Source organism: Pavona decussata, unplaced genomic scaffold (genome assembly GCF_977016875.1).
Source record: "Pavona decussata unplaced genomic scaffold, jaPavDecu1.1 SCAFFOLD_213, whole genome shotgun sequence".
Taxonomy (NCBI): Eukaryota; Metazoa; Cnidaria; class Anthozoa; order Scleractinia; family Agariciidae; genus Pavona; species Pavona decussata.
Window position 1 is genome coordinate 700,629 of NW_028145618.1, and position 19,174 is coordinate 719,802.

General features: G+C 37.7%; 1 pseudogene across 1 annotated transcript; it reads left to right on the forward strand.

Annotated features, from left to right (window-relative positions):
• Positions 1–4,737: 4,737 nt before the first annotated feature.
• LOC146460465 (uncharacterized) lies at positions 4,738–13,288 on the forward strand (annotated as a pseudogene). The gene is made up of 9 exons (XR_014857633.1): positions 4,738–5,944; positions 6,360–6,407; positions 6,827–7,068; positions 7,746–8,214; positions 8,770–8,994; positions 9,442–9,670; positions 9,991–10,043; positions 10,725–10,830; positions 11,229–13,288. The product of XR_014857633.1 is annotated as an uncharacterized LOC146460465 (transcript).
• Positions 13,289–19,174: the final 5,886 nt, after the last annotated feature.

Sequence of the window (19,174 nt, forward strand, 5' to 3'; positions counted from 1 at the left end):
TGGAAATCAAATATTGTATTAAAGGGCTTGGAAAAGGTATTGATGATAGGTGAGTTGGGGCTAAATTATGTGTTATTTTTGAAAATCCAAAATTAGTGAGTTGGGTTGATTTACGCGATGATTGTGTGTGAGTTGGGGGTCAGAAATGGTACAGTTTTGAAAAGTGTGCCAAAACCAATATTTGACTCACTACTCTTAATGTACCTTATTGTGTAGCAGATAGTATTTTTATTTGCATGAGGCTGAGTAAAATTAAGGTTTAATTTTCAAGCGGCAGGGGCATAATTTTTGCAGAACACCGAATGTTGAATCTATAGAAGTCCTTTAATGCAATGGCTGCCATAACAACAAATTAAAGCTAACCGTCTGTATAATCAGTGTTAGCCCTAAACAGAAAAGAAATGTGCTTAGACCTTCATAACTTTGTTCGTTGCTTAATAGGTGTCTCGCGTCCAAGCGATGTAGAGCGTCCGGTTTAAACTGTGGATAACCTAACCCTTACATCAAATTAATTAAAGCTTATAGAGCCGGCTTATTAAACTATACCAAGAATTTTGAAATAAAATGAATTGTCGAATTTTTAGCGCTGTTTTCTTGAATCAATTTTTTCACTTGAAGGGGGCACTTGCTAAAACTCAAATGGAATTTGTTTGTTTACCTTCAATTTTGGACAGTAGCTAGTTTAACATTATAAGGAACAAAGACGTGTCGCAAATTTTTTCTTTTGAAATATTTTTTCTCTGAGTGATTTTTATACGATCACTTCACATTTCTTTAATCGTATTTCGAAAATGTTCTGTAACTTTTCACTGCAGTTTAATATCACACAACGCAGACATGTTTTTTTTTTTTTTTCCACTTTGGGTGTACTGGAAACTGAGGAGCAAATTAAATTAGCGAAAAACAAAATTCACTTGACTTGTAGCCTTTAAAAGGTGATTCGGATGCTCACATTTAGAGGTGGTAAAAAATTCGACAATTCATTTAATTTCAAAATTCTTGATATAGTTTGATAGCCAGCTCTATAAGCTTTAATTTGATATAGGGGTTTTAACATATATCTACAGTTTAAACCGGACATATTGCTACATCGCTTGGACGCGAAAGACCCCTAAAGGTATACGGTAACCTTACTGCTAAACTGTTATAGGTGGCGAAAAATGCGACATTCGGCGTTCAGCATTCTGCAAAATACCCCTTCCAGTTAACAACTAAAAATACAGTCGAACCTGTATATAACGGCCACCCTCGGGACTTGAGGAACTGGCCGCTTAATACAGGATCACTAAAAATACTCACTGGGCGTGGTCTAATGTCAACTTTAATGGCGTATCATACAAAACACCGTTCATGCAAGGAAACAATAGGACAATCAACACTCTTAACGTTCAGTGCCAACTTGTAACTTAATGGTATGATATACGTAACATTTTGTAAAAGTACTATGCAATAAATATAAATTGTCCTCTACTCTTCTACGGTATACAGTGCTCTATTTCTATGACTTACAGTTCACAACAAAATATCTCATTCCGTCATTTCATAGTTGTTACGGTCAATGTTCAATGTCACATGGCTGAAGAACAAGCTAATTAAAGATGAATTTCTTGCTAGAGAGTGAAGCATATTAAAAACAAACTTCTTTTAGCGTTCGTGATATGGTACTGTACTTCAGCACAGTGCAGACATCTGAAATGCGTTAACGATATTAAACGGCCGAGTATCAGCTTTCAGTAGCTTTGTACATGTTATTTCTTTATAGTGACGCTGGATCGCATTTTAAACACAATAATGCGCCGATCAAATCGAAACTTTAACATCCCCCCCCCCCCCCGGGCAAACCCCGGGCATTTGACTATTTTCTGTGCCCGGGAGTGGGGAATTTGACGGGTAAGGCCTTCCCGGGGGTGGGGAATTTGACCTTGCCTGGGTGGGGTGGGGAAAATTGAACCGGAAGTGTCAGGTTTCAAATCGCTTTTTTGGGGGGGGGGGGTGCCGAAGTCGCTAACAGCTATAAACACGTGTTTGGACGAGATACAGCATTACAAAAAAAGCTTACAAAAAAAGGTCTTCAAAAGTGAGAGTGCTTAAATATTAATTTTTTTTATAGATTGTATATAAACGATGTAGATTTTTTATACAATGAGTCAAGCTGCGGCTTTGTCCCGCAGTGAATAGTGAAAGAACTAAACACTGTCGAATGAAAAACCGCTTTGGCTTAAATTGCAGAATATCCTGCCACTCGAACAACATTCTACGCAGCTGGCTAACTAATTAATATGTATTTCTAGTTCTTTAAACGATGTAGTTTTTTATGCAATGAGTCAAGCTGCGCCTTTCTCCCGCATTTGTGTCTGCAGAGGTTTTTAGAATAGCCATAAAACAGCAGTGAACAGTTAAAGAAAAAAAAACATTGCCGCCACTCGAACAGTCTACGTAGCCGGCTAATTCATTTTTTGTCAATGTCAATCAGCAAGTGTAAGCTCAGTTCTAACTTCGAAACTCGGCAAAGGTTAATAAATTCAATTGCCAATCATTAGTTTCAATGTTAAAGTTGTGGTTTTTGTAGTAACTCATGACAGGAGCCGACAACGATTGTTCTTTAGGGGGGGGGGGGGGGGGCATTTGACAGACAAATCCAACGATAAGGTAGGACATTTGAACACCATTTTGGCCCGAGGGGCGGGAATTTGAACGATCCAATCTTCAAAACTTCAAATGCCCGGGGTTCGCCCGGGGGGTGGGGATGTTGAAGTTTCGAGTTGATCGGCGCATAAAATACCGCAAAATAACATGGCTTAGTTTCCATTCAAGGGTGGCCGCTTAAAACAGGTAAAAATAACAAAGAAAGACAAACATAGGACTGCTACAGGGTGGCCGCGGCCGCTTAATAGAGGTGGCCGCCTAATACAGGTAACAAATACAGTGATTGTATGAGCGAACAATCGGGACTTTGAAAACTGGCCGCTTAATACAGGGCCGTTATATACAGGTTCGACTGTATTGTTAAGGTCTAAGCACTTTTCGTATACTATTTAGGGTTAAGCGATTTACCAATAATTATTGACTGCAGTGTGTCCACTTCTAGTGCTGCACTTTTTATTTGCCGGCAATGGTATTCACACTCACTACATGTATCATCATTCTCACTCAGCATCCCCTCAGTTTCACTGCACCATGTTTCACCCACAACAACAGTGTCGTCTCCACCTTTTTTTATCATTATCATTAGATGTGGGTTTGTTAGCTTGTAAAAGACTCTGGCCTGGGACTTTCATTGTCGCTAATGTCTGTCCCCTTTGCTTCTTGTAGACGACTGGTTAATTTAGCACAATCTTTTAATTTTTTTCAATTTTTTTCTTGTATGGAAGGGAGTGTTTTTTTCAAGAGAGTATTAAGTTAAAAAAAAAAAAAAAGAGATTCTAACCCTCCAGATAGTAGTAACTCTTCCCAATTGTTATCCTCATTCTCTGTTTCATCGCTTCTCAATGGTTGCTTGACTTGACTTGGAATAATGGAGATGTTTTGAATGTTCTAGGTATATTTTCACTAGCTCCTCAGAAACCACAAACTAAGGTAGAAGAAAACTCTGTAATTTCTGTCGCTGTGTTCAGCTTTCCTTCATATTGAAGGAATTAGGCATAAAGTCATCAATAGTACTGGTCATGCTGTTCCATCTAAAGAAGTAGCCAGAGATTCAAAGACATTTTAATTTGAACCTTAACTTCTCTTTATCCAGGAAAGGGCATGGAATTCTGCCCATCATGGAGCCAACCAACCATTTTCACATGAAGCTGAGTGACACTGCTGCTCTTTCTTAACCTCGCAGGTGTCTTTGACAAATTCCATGTATAACTCTAGCCACAAATTTTTGCAAAATAATAATTATAGCCAGGTACATGTTTTTTTTTTGAACTTTCAGATGCCTTCAAGTAATCATGATTAGCTGGGTCCTGTTGAAAAAAAAACCTACCTTCTCCTCCCTCTCTGTTACAAATTCCCTTATGTAATCTGACAACAGGTGCATCATCAATGTGCAACGCTATGTCATGAGCAACCCTCCATGCATTTCTTTTTATTCTTTTTCTTCGTAATTTCATAGTGAGCTAGCCACAGTCGTCTTCTAAATTTCTTGGTCTGATTTGTCATGAAATCTTTGAAAATATTCCATTTTATAGAACCGCCATCGGTAATGGCATCTCAGCCACCTGCAGGATTAGTCCTTTCCAGCCAGCTTCCCCCCCAGTCACTGCTTTCGTGTGCTCGATGAATCCTGATGCGGTAATCAGACTTGCAAATTCTGGACAATTCGGCATCTCGTAAACCTGACCTCATCAAACAGTAGCATTATCCAAAACGCGAACTTGGGGAAAAATTTAAAAATCATCATAGGCCCCTATCTGCTTAAATTATGAACCCTCACTTAGGAGTGTTGTAAGATTTGCCACTGCCTGGGCACAAAAGCCATGCACAGAGGGTGTAACCTTTACTGGTAGGTTTAGATCTTGTGTTTTAGCTGTAGCAAAAAATAAATTGATGTAAGCTTTTTATTAACCATCACAGATCATGACAGATCAAGAGAAAATACATTGAGGGCGTTGGTCGGGATATGTCGATTCCACTAAAGTTATTTTTAGTTTTAGACAGAAAAGGAAGTCTGTTTTCCTAGACGTCCGCACAAAGTACAACCTCGATCTGAGGGTCGATCTGAGGTTGTCAATGAAAATAATGGCGGATTGCGTGGAAGGCTATTGAATATTCAATATGCCCCTTCCACGCACAATATACCGACGTTTAGACTTCGGCATCAATGTAGGTGATAGTATTGAAAGGGCCCCAAGTCAAATAACCTGTGAAAAGCCCGATAATGTTCAGGAGGGGAGTTCTTCTGGGAGAAAGAGGAAGATCGAGGATGTGCCGTACGGCGAACAAGTGGCAGTAAGAAAAAGTCCCAGACTTGCTATAAAAGCTTTGAAATCCGTTCTATCCAAGAGATGCAAGCAGGCCGAAGAACGGTCGCATGAAAATACCCTCGCAGAGCTCAATAAATCCAGCGAAGTGCAGATCTTAAAAGAACTCGAAATCAGCATCTCGCACCTCGACGGTTCGCTACAGTGCGAACTGGAAGCAATATCGGGTCATCAAAGCAGTGCAGCTCTTAGCGTTTATCCTCAAAAGGAGAAGAGTTACAGGAAAGACCTTGGAAGTTTCCAGCAAGTCCGATTACTGTTCAGTCCTTCTGGGCATTACAAGTTTCAAGTTTTTATTTACAGAACACTCGAGGAAGGAAAAATTGATTTGAGAGACAAGGCGGCTGTGGAACGTGTGGTGGAAAAAATACGAGTGAATTCTGGGTTTGCAATGTGTCCTGGTATAGTGGATTACGATGCCATAATATCGGAAATACGCATTCAACCTTCCAATGTCAAAGAAGAAATTTGGCCGTGGCGACACGTGAGCGCAATCAAATGATGTAGGCACAAACCCCGCAAGCAGCAGTTGAGCGAGGGAATGCCAGAGAGTGTGGCTGATGTGTGTGGCGAATGCAAGTTGGTTCGAAGGAAAATGCTCGTTTTGCGGGACAAGAGGAAAAGCCTTGATGAAAATGATCGATTGCAAAGGCAACAGGCCTCATCTAAGGTACGACTGTCTGTTTTGAGCCCAGAAAGTCAGGAAGCGCGGCAGGAGAATGTGCGGAGAGAGAGGAAAAATTATCGCCGAATAGCTGAGAGAATGATCCAAAGGAGCTCTGTAGCAGTAAATGAGAAACAAAACAGCGAGCTGGTAACACTCATCGACTGTTTGGAATCCTGCAAGGAAGGCCAAGAAGGCCTCGCTAAAGTGTTCAACGAAGCTGACGGTCACAAACCTGGTAGCGGAGCTGTTCTGCGTGAAATGTGGCAAATGGAAAAAGCAGCTTTTTTCAAAGATCAGCGCAAGAACGGTAGGCTTAAACATAATTGCTATAATTCATTTTATTTTTATTACATATCAAGAGCAGCGACAGCGTTAGAGGTTTTATTTCGGTCTGAACAACTTCGTGTTTTCTTTTTTAAGGTGTCCTTCATTTTTCTCCAACATCATACGTTTTTTATTAGATATCTTGACGTAAGACTTAGTGTAAATTCATAAAAAAAAGCAGCTGTTAAGGCTAAATCTTATTAGTTTTTACAACACGTCTTTGCAAAGGTTTTGAATCAAGTATTACATAATGTAAATGTCATTTTGGTATTAGAAAAATAATGTTCATTTTCTATGGAAATTGCCACAGACTGACTAGTAAGTAATTTCTGTGAGTGAGTAATTCTTAATTGAATACATTGGCAACATATTACTATTACTCTAACCATTGTTTTGAGAAACTGGGAAACAAGGCAACAGGTGGTCATCAGCAACTATCAGAATTGGTGGGTTTTCCAGAGTAATAGTTTTTATATATAACATTTGAAATAAAACTAACTTAAAAAGAAGTGATACCAGACCTAAAATGGCTGTGTGAAGATTTATTTTTGCAGCAGATCTGACTGGATGTGAAATGACTAAACTGATAGAAAATAAATGATAATTGGTGTAATTTATTTTAAACATATTAAGTTATTACAAGTGGTCTTGTTGGATGCAAACTTGATCATGATTTACCAACTCTCTCATCCCTGGCAAATCATAATACTGATATGTTTGGTGTGTTTTGATTTTCTGCAATCCCAGGCAACTACTTCATGAAATCAATGATAATTATACCGCTCTAAAATATCGAAGGACAGTTTTGTCTGGGGGTTTTGCATTGTTTTTAATTATTATTATTGTGTGCTTTGTTTACATGTAGCTCTGGCTGTTTACACCAGAAGTCCTGCTGCATTTCGTGCAGTTAGAAGTCTTGGGATCCTCCAGCTACCTTGCTGCAAAGAACTGCAACGAATTGTCAGTAAGAATGCAGATGGGCCAGGGATTCATGAGAACTATATTGCCCATCAAAGTCAAGTGTATGAACAATTTTGTGCTAAAAAAGTTGAATCTGAAAGGAAGAGACCACTGGGTGTTGGAGTTCTCATCTTCGACGAGACAAAGGTCAGGAGATGTCATGAGATTGAAATGATTAGGAAGAATGTTAAGCATAAATGATTCCAGACTGGTGAAATGTCAAAGAGATAATCAAAAGTTTTTTGAATATTAGAGAGAAGTTGGCAATTAAAAATGAAAATAGTATAATTTTCTAGGTGGAAGATTGATTGATTGATTGACTGCACGACTGACTGATTGATTGATTGATTGATTGATTGATTGATTGATTGATTGATTGATTGATTGATTGAGTGAGTGATTGTCATTCAGTAAAAAGTTAAGGCAAATTTTCTTTAATGTTACAACCTTGTTTTAAAGATGTTCATGTATTGTCAGTAACTGGCACCTTTTTGGAATATTATGGCATTCATTGCTATATTGCTTTCAACAAGAATCATGCAAGTATCCATGTATATGTGACCCAATTATTGAATTGGTCTGTGGAAATAAGCCCTAAGTAGACTGTTACATTGTCTTAGCAAATTACCTTGTTCTTCCTTCTTTTAATAAAGGAGAAGTTGGGAGGAGATCAAGAGTCACTTTTAATTAGGGCTTTATTCCACATATCGCGCCTTCAATTATTGTAGATACATACATGTACCATGAAAATTTCATTTCAGGTTGTAATTTTCTCTGAGTAGGCTACCATTTTGTTTAAGACACTTTACACTCTGATCACACAGGTGCAGTCCAAGATTGTTTGGAATTCAATGAATTCAACCATTAGAGGTTATGCCATGAGTCCAGAAGAACTTCCTTGGCTACATGATGTGTTCATGAGTGTGGGTGAAGATTTCGATCAGCAGAAAACCTCGTACATCTTGCAGTTTTTGTGGAAGGATCTAACATCACAATTTGATGTCATTGGGCCCTATTTCACTTGTGCCAGTTCATGGGACCACCAATTTTTACTTGAGTGCGTCATGAGGACAATTCAGGCTTTCACCCTGTACAATTTCCATGTTCGAGTGCTGGTGTGTGATGGAGCCTCATCGAATCTAGCCCTAATAAAACTTCTCTGTGGCTATGAACACGAGCAGCTGCCTCTTGCTGATGGAGAAGACCCATTTTGCTGTTTCAGCATCATTTGACAATCCATATGAGGATGGTGAGGACAAGCGAGTATTTGTGGTAATCTGCCCTTCTCACCAGGTAACTAATGCAATGAAATATTTGTGTTAATTCTTAATTTGTATAAATTATTGTTGCATGGTTAACATACACTGTACATGTAGATACACACCTTGTCAACATCACGGTTGCTAATCAGCTATGACATCGTTTTTGTTTAAATATATACCGGCCTGTTCTATTTCTCCTCTATTTCTTTAACTTTAACAGCTTCCCTCCCATTGGTAATGTAATGCAAATTATTACTTAACTTATATGGCATGCATACAGAGAATTCCTCATAATATTCATCTTAATTCTCTCTGTGGGAATGTTGATGAGTTTCAGGATCAGTGCCTCTCATCTGACTTAACTACAAATTTTTATGATACAATGTAGTCTAATATTATAGTGACATTACTTCATAGGGATTCATTGCAATGGAACCAATTTCTAAGTTAAGATTTCTCGAATGAAGAAATGAAAACTTTTGAAAGTAATAGTTGGAAATCGCAATGTGCGACCAAAACACATTATTTTGTTTTTAATTGGTATGTAGTTTAATATTAATTATGTCCTATTGTTATTATTTCTCAGCTCAAAAACAATATTGCTGCCCTGTACAGTTCTCGACCCAGGGGTACCGAATCTTTCCAAAAAGATGGTATAGAGTTTGGCTGGCAACCAATATTTGATCAGTATGAGTGTGACCAGGAAAGAGTTGAACAGAATTTGGCCAGAAGGGTTCCTGGACTCCGGTACAGCTTTGTGCACCGAGATAGCTGGACCCGCTTGAATGTTCTGCCAGCAAAGATAATGCAGGTACATAGAAGATATTTAAAAGGGTCTGATGATGGCTTTTGTGAGACTATTTACTTAAATATTTATCAAGATATTAAAGAATTCAATGTGACAATAAGCCATTTCGATTTAATAATGAAAAAAATTCTAATGTCACACCAAGGCTTAGGAGAATAAAACAAAGAAATCCAATGAACTTAGAGGGATGAACAGAGGTTCTTTGTTGTGAAATTACTTTGTTTAAGTCCCCCAAATCTATGTGCCTTATATTAGATTTTTTAAAAATTATTAATTGAAATTGGCCTCTTTGCAACTTAAATCAGTCACTGTGTACTTAATACATGTACACATGTAAGTATAATTATATATAGCCATTACATTCTTTATTCAAAGTCACTTCACTGGTATTGTTATCATGTACTAAATTCAATTCTCTAATTCAATGTACTTTTTTGGCTGTTCCCTTAGCAACGATACATGATCAGTGCTCTCCAAGAACATGCAAGGAAGCTTCCATTGCCTGCTTATACATCAATGGTGGAAATGACCAGTAACTACTTGGAGGCTTGCCACCTCATTTTTGAGAAGGGTATATTGAGCCATATGACTATTTCACCCAAATACCAACGTGTTCTTGAAAACATCGAGAAGGGCTTCAGCTTCTTTAAAGACTGGTTCACATGTCATCAAGACACTGGTGAGAGAACTAAGACTTAAATTTCTCTCAGGGAATCCCATGGAGTGATTTCAGCTCATGTCTTGCTGTCCTCTCTGTATGTAACCGACTGTATTTTTGCTGGCTTGATGACCATGCATAAAAAGTCAGTTGATCGATTTATAACAGGAAGGAAGAGACTTGTTTTGTAAAGTATGATGCATTAATGTCATTCAGTCATAGTATCAGCTAGCGTGGGGAAAACTTGCAGTACATATAATTTATATGACATATAGATCTTAATATTAATTCACATTTAAACATTAATTAAATTAAGTTTCCTTTTTTTCTCCATTCTTCAGAGTATCCCAATAACAGCAAGCAAGCTAGACAAAGCAAGTTCTTAGCCTGGCAGGTAGAAAGATGTAAAAAATCATGGTATATCAAAATTCTTGAAAATCCTATAATTTTTTCTTTAATTAGCAGTCAATATCTGTTTGAATGCCAGTGCTGGCATTCAAACTGTCCACTCGTGAATACAATTTGTATGTCATAGACCCTGTAATTATAAGCACGCAGCACCCATCTACTTTAGTCGACAGAAAAATCCAATTATTCAAATCATACCATTGTACCGATTAACAGACCAAATAGATAATATGAAAATAGTTCCACACAGTAAGAGGGTGTAAAGTCAAAACTAAGAAAAGTAACTGGATGAAACAAATCAAAATCTTTTTGCAATGATAATCAAGAACCCTGTTCTCCCATTGGCCAAAATTAGATACCATCTGCATGTGGTTGATCATTATGTTGACAGAGTGGAATGTTCTTATATACCTGTCTCACATTTCCATTTATTTTAACATCTGCCCAACAGTTAAGAGTTTAATAAACCAGCATATCTTGGCCTTGTTAAATTCAAAATGATTTCTAGATAATTAACTCCTTAAAAAGGTGTTCCCATGTTCTACATTCAGAAATACAACTGATAACACTTACAAGAAATATTACTTTTCAAATGTGTTGCTCATTAAAAAATATTACAATAATTTTTTACACAAACAAGACTTGTAATCCAGATCTTTTTTTGCAGACCTGGGACCTTTTGAGATTTATGGTTTATGGCTTCCTGCACTTCAGTCAGTGGTTCATTACAGCGTATCCTGATTATTTCATCAGCCCACTCAAAATCAGTGGGAGTGCCATTGAATCAATTTTTAGTGTCCTGAAATTTACTGCTGGTGGAAACCTTTCTGCGAGCAACTATGGATCTTTTCGTGGAAGAGTCGTTACTGGCAGAGAGGTTATCACCAACAGCAATTCAGAGCGTGGTTATCGTGATGATGTCATCCTGGTGTCTGGATCGGTTTCATCAAGTAGTGAGGCCTCAAGAATGTCATACTCTGTGCGACTGGTTTATGATCCTTTTGGTCTTAATCAGATGAAGCAGTTCTGCTTCTCAGCAAACCTCAGTCAGTCTACTATTGGTGGACGTCTAGGAAGAAATGCATGCACCATCATTGCGTCATTGGTAGGATACCAGTTTGTCAAACTTGCCCTGCCAGAGCCAACCTTGAGCATAGACTTACCAAGTCAGTGGTTTGAAGTAATTGTCGACTCAATGGTTGAGGGTAATGCTCTTGACATGACCTTATTTTTGATGGGGAGGCCAGAAACCTTGACATTGAAGATGCCGTTGAGAGCTGCGGAAATGATCTGCACATTTCTCACTATGATCAACCCATCGGGTTTGATTTGCGTTCTGGAGATTTGTCACCCCTTGTCCAGTCACTGCAAACTCGAGCGGCCTGTCATCAAAGGCAAGTTGCTGTTCTTATCTCAGGCTGTCAAAGTGTGGCACTTCTGATCTGGGAGACTGGGGCCTTTGCCATTGTTGACTCTCATACTCATGGTCAGTATGGAGCCATCATCTGCTATGCACCAGCAGGGCAGACTAGCAGTAGTGATATTGTCACATGGCTTTCCAAGATGGTCCAGAAATGCTTTAATGGATCTTTAGGTTTATCCACCCTTACATTTGTTACATATATGACTGTACATGACTAGGTTGCCAAGCCAGCTGGGCCAGCTTTTAAAGCTGGTGTCATTTGTAAAACTCACATTGTAGACTAATATGTTTTATAGGATCACATAAAATATAAGGGTCTCTGGGGGAAACATACAATGTCAAATATATGCTTTGGGAGAAACAATTATTCATAGAGGATGCCTACCGGTAATTGATGCAGAGGTGACTTCAGACAGTGCATGTGCATGATACAGTAGCCAAACAAGTGGAGGAAATAAATCGCATAAGCTACAGCCTAAGGATATAAACTTTTGTTCACAGCATGTTTGTATCTCTAGTTTCTAGGGTATACACTTTACACTGTTTAAATGTTTCCTGTGTGAACCCTTCTACTTGCAGTTGTCAAAATTGTAATACTTTAACACACAGTAAGGGGGTTTCCAGCAATGCATGTAGATTCTACTTGATATGGTGCTTACTAGGGTTGAAATGCTAGGTTCACTAAACAATTCTTATTTCTTTTGATTTATTTGTGCCTTTTAGTAAGTGGAGAAGTGGTGGTACATGTAACTCTAAGAAGCAGATATCCATGTTCATATGTTTATAGTTCTAGCATGCAAATAATATTCAGTCTTCACTAGAAGAAGGCTGGTGGTCAATGGTGATTTTGCCAATAAATTTGTAACTATTCACCCAACTTCAATTATTTGAAATGCAGGCTAAATAGACTTCTTGTTGAGCTTAAAATTCATGACTGCCTATTGAAGGCATAGTTAGTGGTGTTGGCCATTAGCTAGGTTCATTGTACATAACATTTTGTTTTACATTTTATTATAGGTTTAATTTAGTAATAAGAAAAGTTTGTTATAGTTAGAATTGCTTCTGATTTAACTGGTTTGTAATATTATAACACACAAATACAAGTTAATTGAGAATGAGAAATTCAGACTGGTTCCTTTATTTCTAGTGGCATAGTAACTGTTGTGAATTTTTTCCATGGTATGGCACTATCATTCCTTGTGTAGAATGCATATCAGACAACTGAAGGACCACTTATAGCTGATGTCCAGTCAAAAAATAAACTTGAACGAATTAAACACCAAGAAAGTATGCATTGGTAAACAAGTACATCAGTATAGCCTGCGTAGCTGGTGGTATTGTAGGCACGCGCTAAATAAATTCTTGGCTTTACTGTTGGAGCCGCTAGAAGCGAGCGGCGAAGCCATGAGGGGAATGGGGAGGGCCTTCGCCACTTGCTTCTAGCGGCTCCACCGCCAAAACTTACTTTTGCGCGTGCTGACAATACCGCCAGCTACGCAGGCTAGTACATGTATGTACATGTAGTTACAGTCTTTGCTTTTACAAGTCTGGTATTGTGACTATTATTTTAAATGGTAGGGTCTCTGCAATAACAGTGAAGAGGTCAAGTACCATAAAGTTTAAGCTTTTTAATAAGCAGGGATCAACAATTCTAGGCTTGTTTTAGTATGTGAAAGTAACAAATAATAGATTACTAGCTTACTCTTGTCACTGCAAGGAATGCTACTTTATACCATATACACATGATGTCAAAAAACTTTTCATGATTTACTAACTAAAGAGTTTTTTCAATGGTTGATGTTTATAAGTATCACCGTTTTAATTCCTCATCCATCTACCCAATATTTCAATGTACAAAATACTCCAATGTTGTAATAGATGTAGAACAGGAATAAAGTGCAAAATTTGATTTAGCCAGATTTTTATTGAACAACAGGAAAGAAAGGAGTTGAGTAGTACAAAATGATATTCCACAACTTTATATAAATTATGTACATGTATGATCAAAAGGTAATAAACCTTGACCTTCTACAATGTAACAAAACAACTGACAACATCTAAAATTGCTTGTTGGAGATATTTCCTTGGGTCTTTGAATCCCAAGACGGATCAAAATCAAGTTTCTCCTTTCTTAACCAATACATAATCCACCAAACAAGTCATGCAAATTGACCAAAATGATAACCATTTGGGAACTTGTCTAGAAGTTGAATATTTTATCCTGTCTAGTAACATAAGAAATGTATGGAGACAATTAACCCTTTAAGCCCCAGTATCAACATGAAAATTCTCCTCAATGGCCTTTGTTTATTTTTTAAGACAAGTTAGGAGAAGTTGTTTCAACATCAAGACAATTTATCTTTGGTGATCATTTCCTTTATTCTCATGACCTGTATGTCAGATTATGTAGTGATATTGTAAGGAGAAATAAGAGGCTGATCACTATTGGGGGCTTAAAGGGTTATGGGCAATTTTTGTCTCCACCATATGGCTTAAAAGGTTAATTATGCACATCACCTGGCAGGTTCCTCTTAGGATTGGTGCTTGGGAAACAAAGGAATATGTTAATGAGGAATATGTCAATGAGCTTGGGAACCACGGGAACATGTTAATGAACATACATAAGGGGGTTTGTAAGGGTAGGACAATTCAAAACTTCATCGGAGGATTACAAGGGTCGAGATAAATTTACAGGACTGATTGAGTTAAATTGTCAATAACTGTGTGCACGGGAAAATGGAATCCAGGGGAATTCCTCTCGTAAGATTTCCCCTTCACCAATAGGTGACTTGTGGTTTACTAGGAGTTGACCCAAGAAGAAAGCCGATGACATGTATACATGTATGCATAACTGACACTTCCTCTCTAGACAAAATATACAGGTATATCGATATCCTATCTCTTTTTAGCAACGCTAAATGTTTGGAGATTATCTCTCAGGGATTGGTCAGCTTCTACAACTTTACCTGATGTGGCCAAGTCCTTTTCAAATTTCCCTCTGAAGAATTCCTTTGTTCTGGTGTTGCACAGTTTATGAAGCATATCATTGTACACCTCATCAATCACATTAGACTTGACATCCTTAGTTGATGCTCCACACTTCTCTGCTGACCATTTGAATGATTTCAATAATTGTTCATCATTGTAAACATTGAAGTGTACGACTTCCAAAAAGTTACTCTTGTGTTTCTTTAAGCTTCGCTCATTCACATATTCTCTGATATTCAAATCTGCCTCTCTTACAAAGTTAAGAAATTCTTTTTTGACAAAGGTCAAATGACCTTCGTCAAGAATATTGAGAGCCTCTGGAACATGGCTTTTGTCTGTTTCTTTCAGCTTAATGAGAAAATCGACCTCCATTTCCAATTGGCTTCTACTGTCAGGTGTTGTTTTTCTTTTTCCTTTCTTTTCTGATAAAGTATCTTTTCTCAGTTTTATCATTTGGCAAAGAGCTGCACCAGACATTCGATATAAGGCGACATCATCCTCAGGTGTAATATCCTGGTGAATATCAAGCGGCTGAGAAAAATTGTAAGACTCTGTTTGTGCAAAATCATAAACTAGGGAATGCAAAATGCCTGTGACTGCTCGAATCGTACTCGATGAATATTCATTTGCCAAATCGTGGAACACTGCATTGCATACCTTTGAATTATTGGATGAACTATCCAGGTAGCTGTTCAAACTTTTCATCCAGCGCAATGACAAGTGAGCCTTTCTGTATTTTTTTATTGTGATCAATGGCAACCCTGTGATCATTTCTTTTATTGTAACTCATATATGTAGTAGTGTATTGATGTATGTATCTGAATAAGAAATTAAACCCTGCCTGTAGCATGTAGTGAATGAACACATTCCAGTACAGATCATACGAATTTCAAACTTCTACTTTGGAACTCTGAATACCTGTACATGTAGTGAACAGTACTACAATTAAATTTTTCATTGAACATAAACTCTGGGGAAAATGTCAAAGGGACAGCATGAAAAATGGAAAAACAAAAACAGAATACAGAATGAAAAAACAAATTTTTTTTATAATGTTTTCCTGTATTTTGGTCTACATGTAGATGCCAATGAGCTGAGACGCAAGCTTGCTAGAGGTGAAGAAGAACATGCCAATAAAACCAGGCAATTCAATGAAGAGGTTAGGACCACTTATAGCTGATGTCCAGTCAAAAAATAAACTTGAACGAATTAAACACCAAGAAAGTATGCATTGGTAAACAAGTACATCAGTATAGCCTGCGTAGCTGGTGGTATTGTAGGCACACGCTAAATAAATTCTTGGCTTTACTGTTGGAGCCGCTAGAAGCGAGCGGCGAAGCCATGAGGGGAATGGGGAGGGCCTTCGCCACTTGCTTCTAGCGGCTCCACCGCCAAAACTTTCTTTCGCGCGTGCTGACAATACCGCCAGCTACGCAGGCTAGTACATGTATGTACATGTAGTTACAGTCTTTGCTTTTACAAGTCTGGTATTGTGACTATTATTTTAAATGGTAGGGTCTCTGCAATAACAGTGAAGAGGTCAAGTACCATAAAGTTTAAGCTTTTTAATAAGCAGGGATCAACAATTCTAGGCTTGTTTTAGTATGTGAAAGTAACAAATAATAGATTACTAGCTTACTCTTGTCACTGCAAGGAATGCTACTTTATACCATATACACATGATGTCAAAAAACTTTTCATGATTTACTAACTAAAGAGTTTTTTCAATGGTTGATGTTTATAAGTATCACCGTTTTAATTCCTCATCCATCTACCCAATATTTCAATGTACAAAATACTCCAATGTTGTAATAGATGTAGAACAGGAATAAAGTGCAAAATTTGATTTAGCCAGATTTTTATTGAACAACAGGAAAGAAAGGAGTTGAGTAGTACAAAATGATATTCCACAACTTTATATAAATTATGTACATGTATGATCAAAAGGTAATAAACCTTGACCTTCTACAATGTAACAAAACAACTGACAACATCTAAAATTGCTTGTTGGAGATATTTCCTTGGGTCTTTGAATCCCAAGACGGATCAAAATCAAGTTTCTCCTTTCTTAACCAATACATAATCCACCAAACAAGTCATGCAAATTGACCAAAATGATAACCATTTGGGAACTTGTCTAGAAGTTGAATATTTTATCCTGTCTAGTAACATAAGAAATGTATGGAGACAATTAACCCTTTAAGCCCCAGTATCAACATGAAAATTCTCCTCAATGGCCTTTGTTTATTTTTTAAGACAAGTTAGGAGAAGTTGTTTCAACATCAAGACAATTTATCTTTGGTGATCATTTCCTTTATTCTCATGACCTGTATGTCAGATTATGTAGTGATATTGTAAGGAGAAATAAGAGGCTGATCACTATTGGGGGCTTAAAGGGTTATGGGCAATTTTTGTCTCCACCATATGGCTTAAAAGGTTAATTATGCACATCACCTGGCAGGTTCCTCTTAGGATTGGTGCTTGGGAAACAAAGGAATATGTTAATGAGGAATATGTCAATGAGCTTGGGAACCACGGGAACATGTTAATGAACATACATAAGGGGTTTGTAAGGGTAGGACAATTCAAAACTTCATCGGAGGATTACAAGGGTCGAGATAAATTTACAGGACTGATTGAGTTAAATTGTCAATAACTGTGTGCACGGGAAAATGGAATCCAGGGGAATTCCTCTCGTAAGATTTCCCCTTCACCAATAGGTGACTTGTGGTTTACTAGGAGTTGACCCAAGAAGAAAGCCGATGACATGTATACATGTATGCATAACTGACACTTCCTCTCTAGACAAAATATACAGGTATATCGATATCCTATCTCTTTTTAGCAACGCTAAATGTTTGGAGATTATCTCTCAGGGATTGGTCAGCTTCTACAACTTTACCTGATGTGGCCAAGTCCTTTTCAAATTTCCCTCTGAAGAATTCCTTTGTTCTGGTGTTGCACAGTTTATGAAGCATATCATTGTACACCTCATCAATCACATTAGACTTGACATCCTTAGTTGATGCTCCACACTTCTCTGCTGACCATTTGAATGATTTCAATAATTGTTCATCATTGTAAACATTGAAGTGTACGACTTCCAAAAAGTTACTCTTGTGTTTCTTTAAGCTTCGCTCATTCACATATTCTCTGATATTCAAATCTGCCTCTCTTACAAAGTTAAGAAATTCTTTTTTGACAAAGGTCAAATGACCTTCGTCAAGAATATTGAGAGCCTCTGGAACATGGCTTTTGTCTGTTTCTTTCAGCTTAATGAGAAAATCGACCTCCATTTCCAATTGGCTTCTACTGTCAGGTGTTGTTTTTCTTTTTCCTTTCTTTTCTGATAAAGTATCTTTTCTCAGTTTTATCATTTGGCAAAGAGCTGCACCAGACATTCGATATAAGGCGACATCATCCTCAGGTGTAATATCCTGGTGAATATCAAGCGGCTGAGAAAAATTGTAAGACTCTGTTTGTGCAAAATCATAAACTAGGGAATGCAAAATGCCTGTGACTGCTCGAATCGTACTCGATGAATATTCATTTGCCAAATCGTGGAACACTGCATTGCATACCTTTGAATTATTGGATGAACTATCCAGGTAGCTGTTCAAACTTTTCATCCAGCGCAATGACAAGTGAGCCTTTCTGTATTTTTTTATTGTGATCAATGGCAACCCTGTGATCATTTCTTTTATTGTAACTCATATATGTAGTAGTGTATTGATGTATGTATCTGAATAAGAAATTAAACCCTGCCTGTAGCATGTAGTGAATGAACACATTCCAGTACAGATCATACGAATTTCAAACTTCTACTTTGGAACTCTGAATACCTGTACATGTAGTGAACAGTACTACAATTAAATTTTTCATTGAACATAAACTCTGGGGAAAATGTCAAAGGGACAGCATGAAAAATGGAAAAACAAAAACAGAATACAGAATGAAAAAACAAATTTTTTTTATAATGTTTTCCTGTATTTTGGTCTACATGTAGATGCCAATGAGCTGAGACGCAAGCTTGCTAGAGGTGAAGAAGAACATGCCAATAAAACCAGGCAATTCAATGAAGAGGTTAGGACCACTTATAGCTGATGTCCAGTCAAAAAATAAACTTGAACGAATTAAACACCAAGAAAGTATGCATTGGTAAACAAGTACATCAGTATAGCCTGCGTAGCTGGTGGTATTGTAGGCACACGCTAAATAAATTCTTGGCTTTACTGTTGGAGCCGCTAGAAGCGAGCGGCGAAGCCATGAGGGGAATGGGGAGGGCCTTCGCCACTTGCTTCTAGCGGCTCCACCGCCAAAACTTTCTTTCGCGCGTGCTGACAATACCGCCAGCTACGCAGGCTAGTACATGTATGTACATGTAGTTACAGTCTTTGCTTTTACAAGTCTGGTATTGTGACTATTATTTTAAATGGTAGGGTCTCTGCAATAACAGTGAAGAGGTCAAGTACCATAAAGTTTAAGCTTTTTAATAAGCAGGGATCAACAATTCTAGGCTTGTTTTAGTATGTGAAAGTAACAAATAATAGATTACTAGCTTACTCTTGTCACTGCAAGGAATGCTACTTTATACCATATACACATGATGTCAAAAAACTTTTCATGATTTACTAACTAAAGAGTTTTTTCAATGGTTGATGTTTATAAGTATCACCGTTTTAATTCCTCATCCATCTACCCAATAT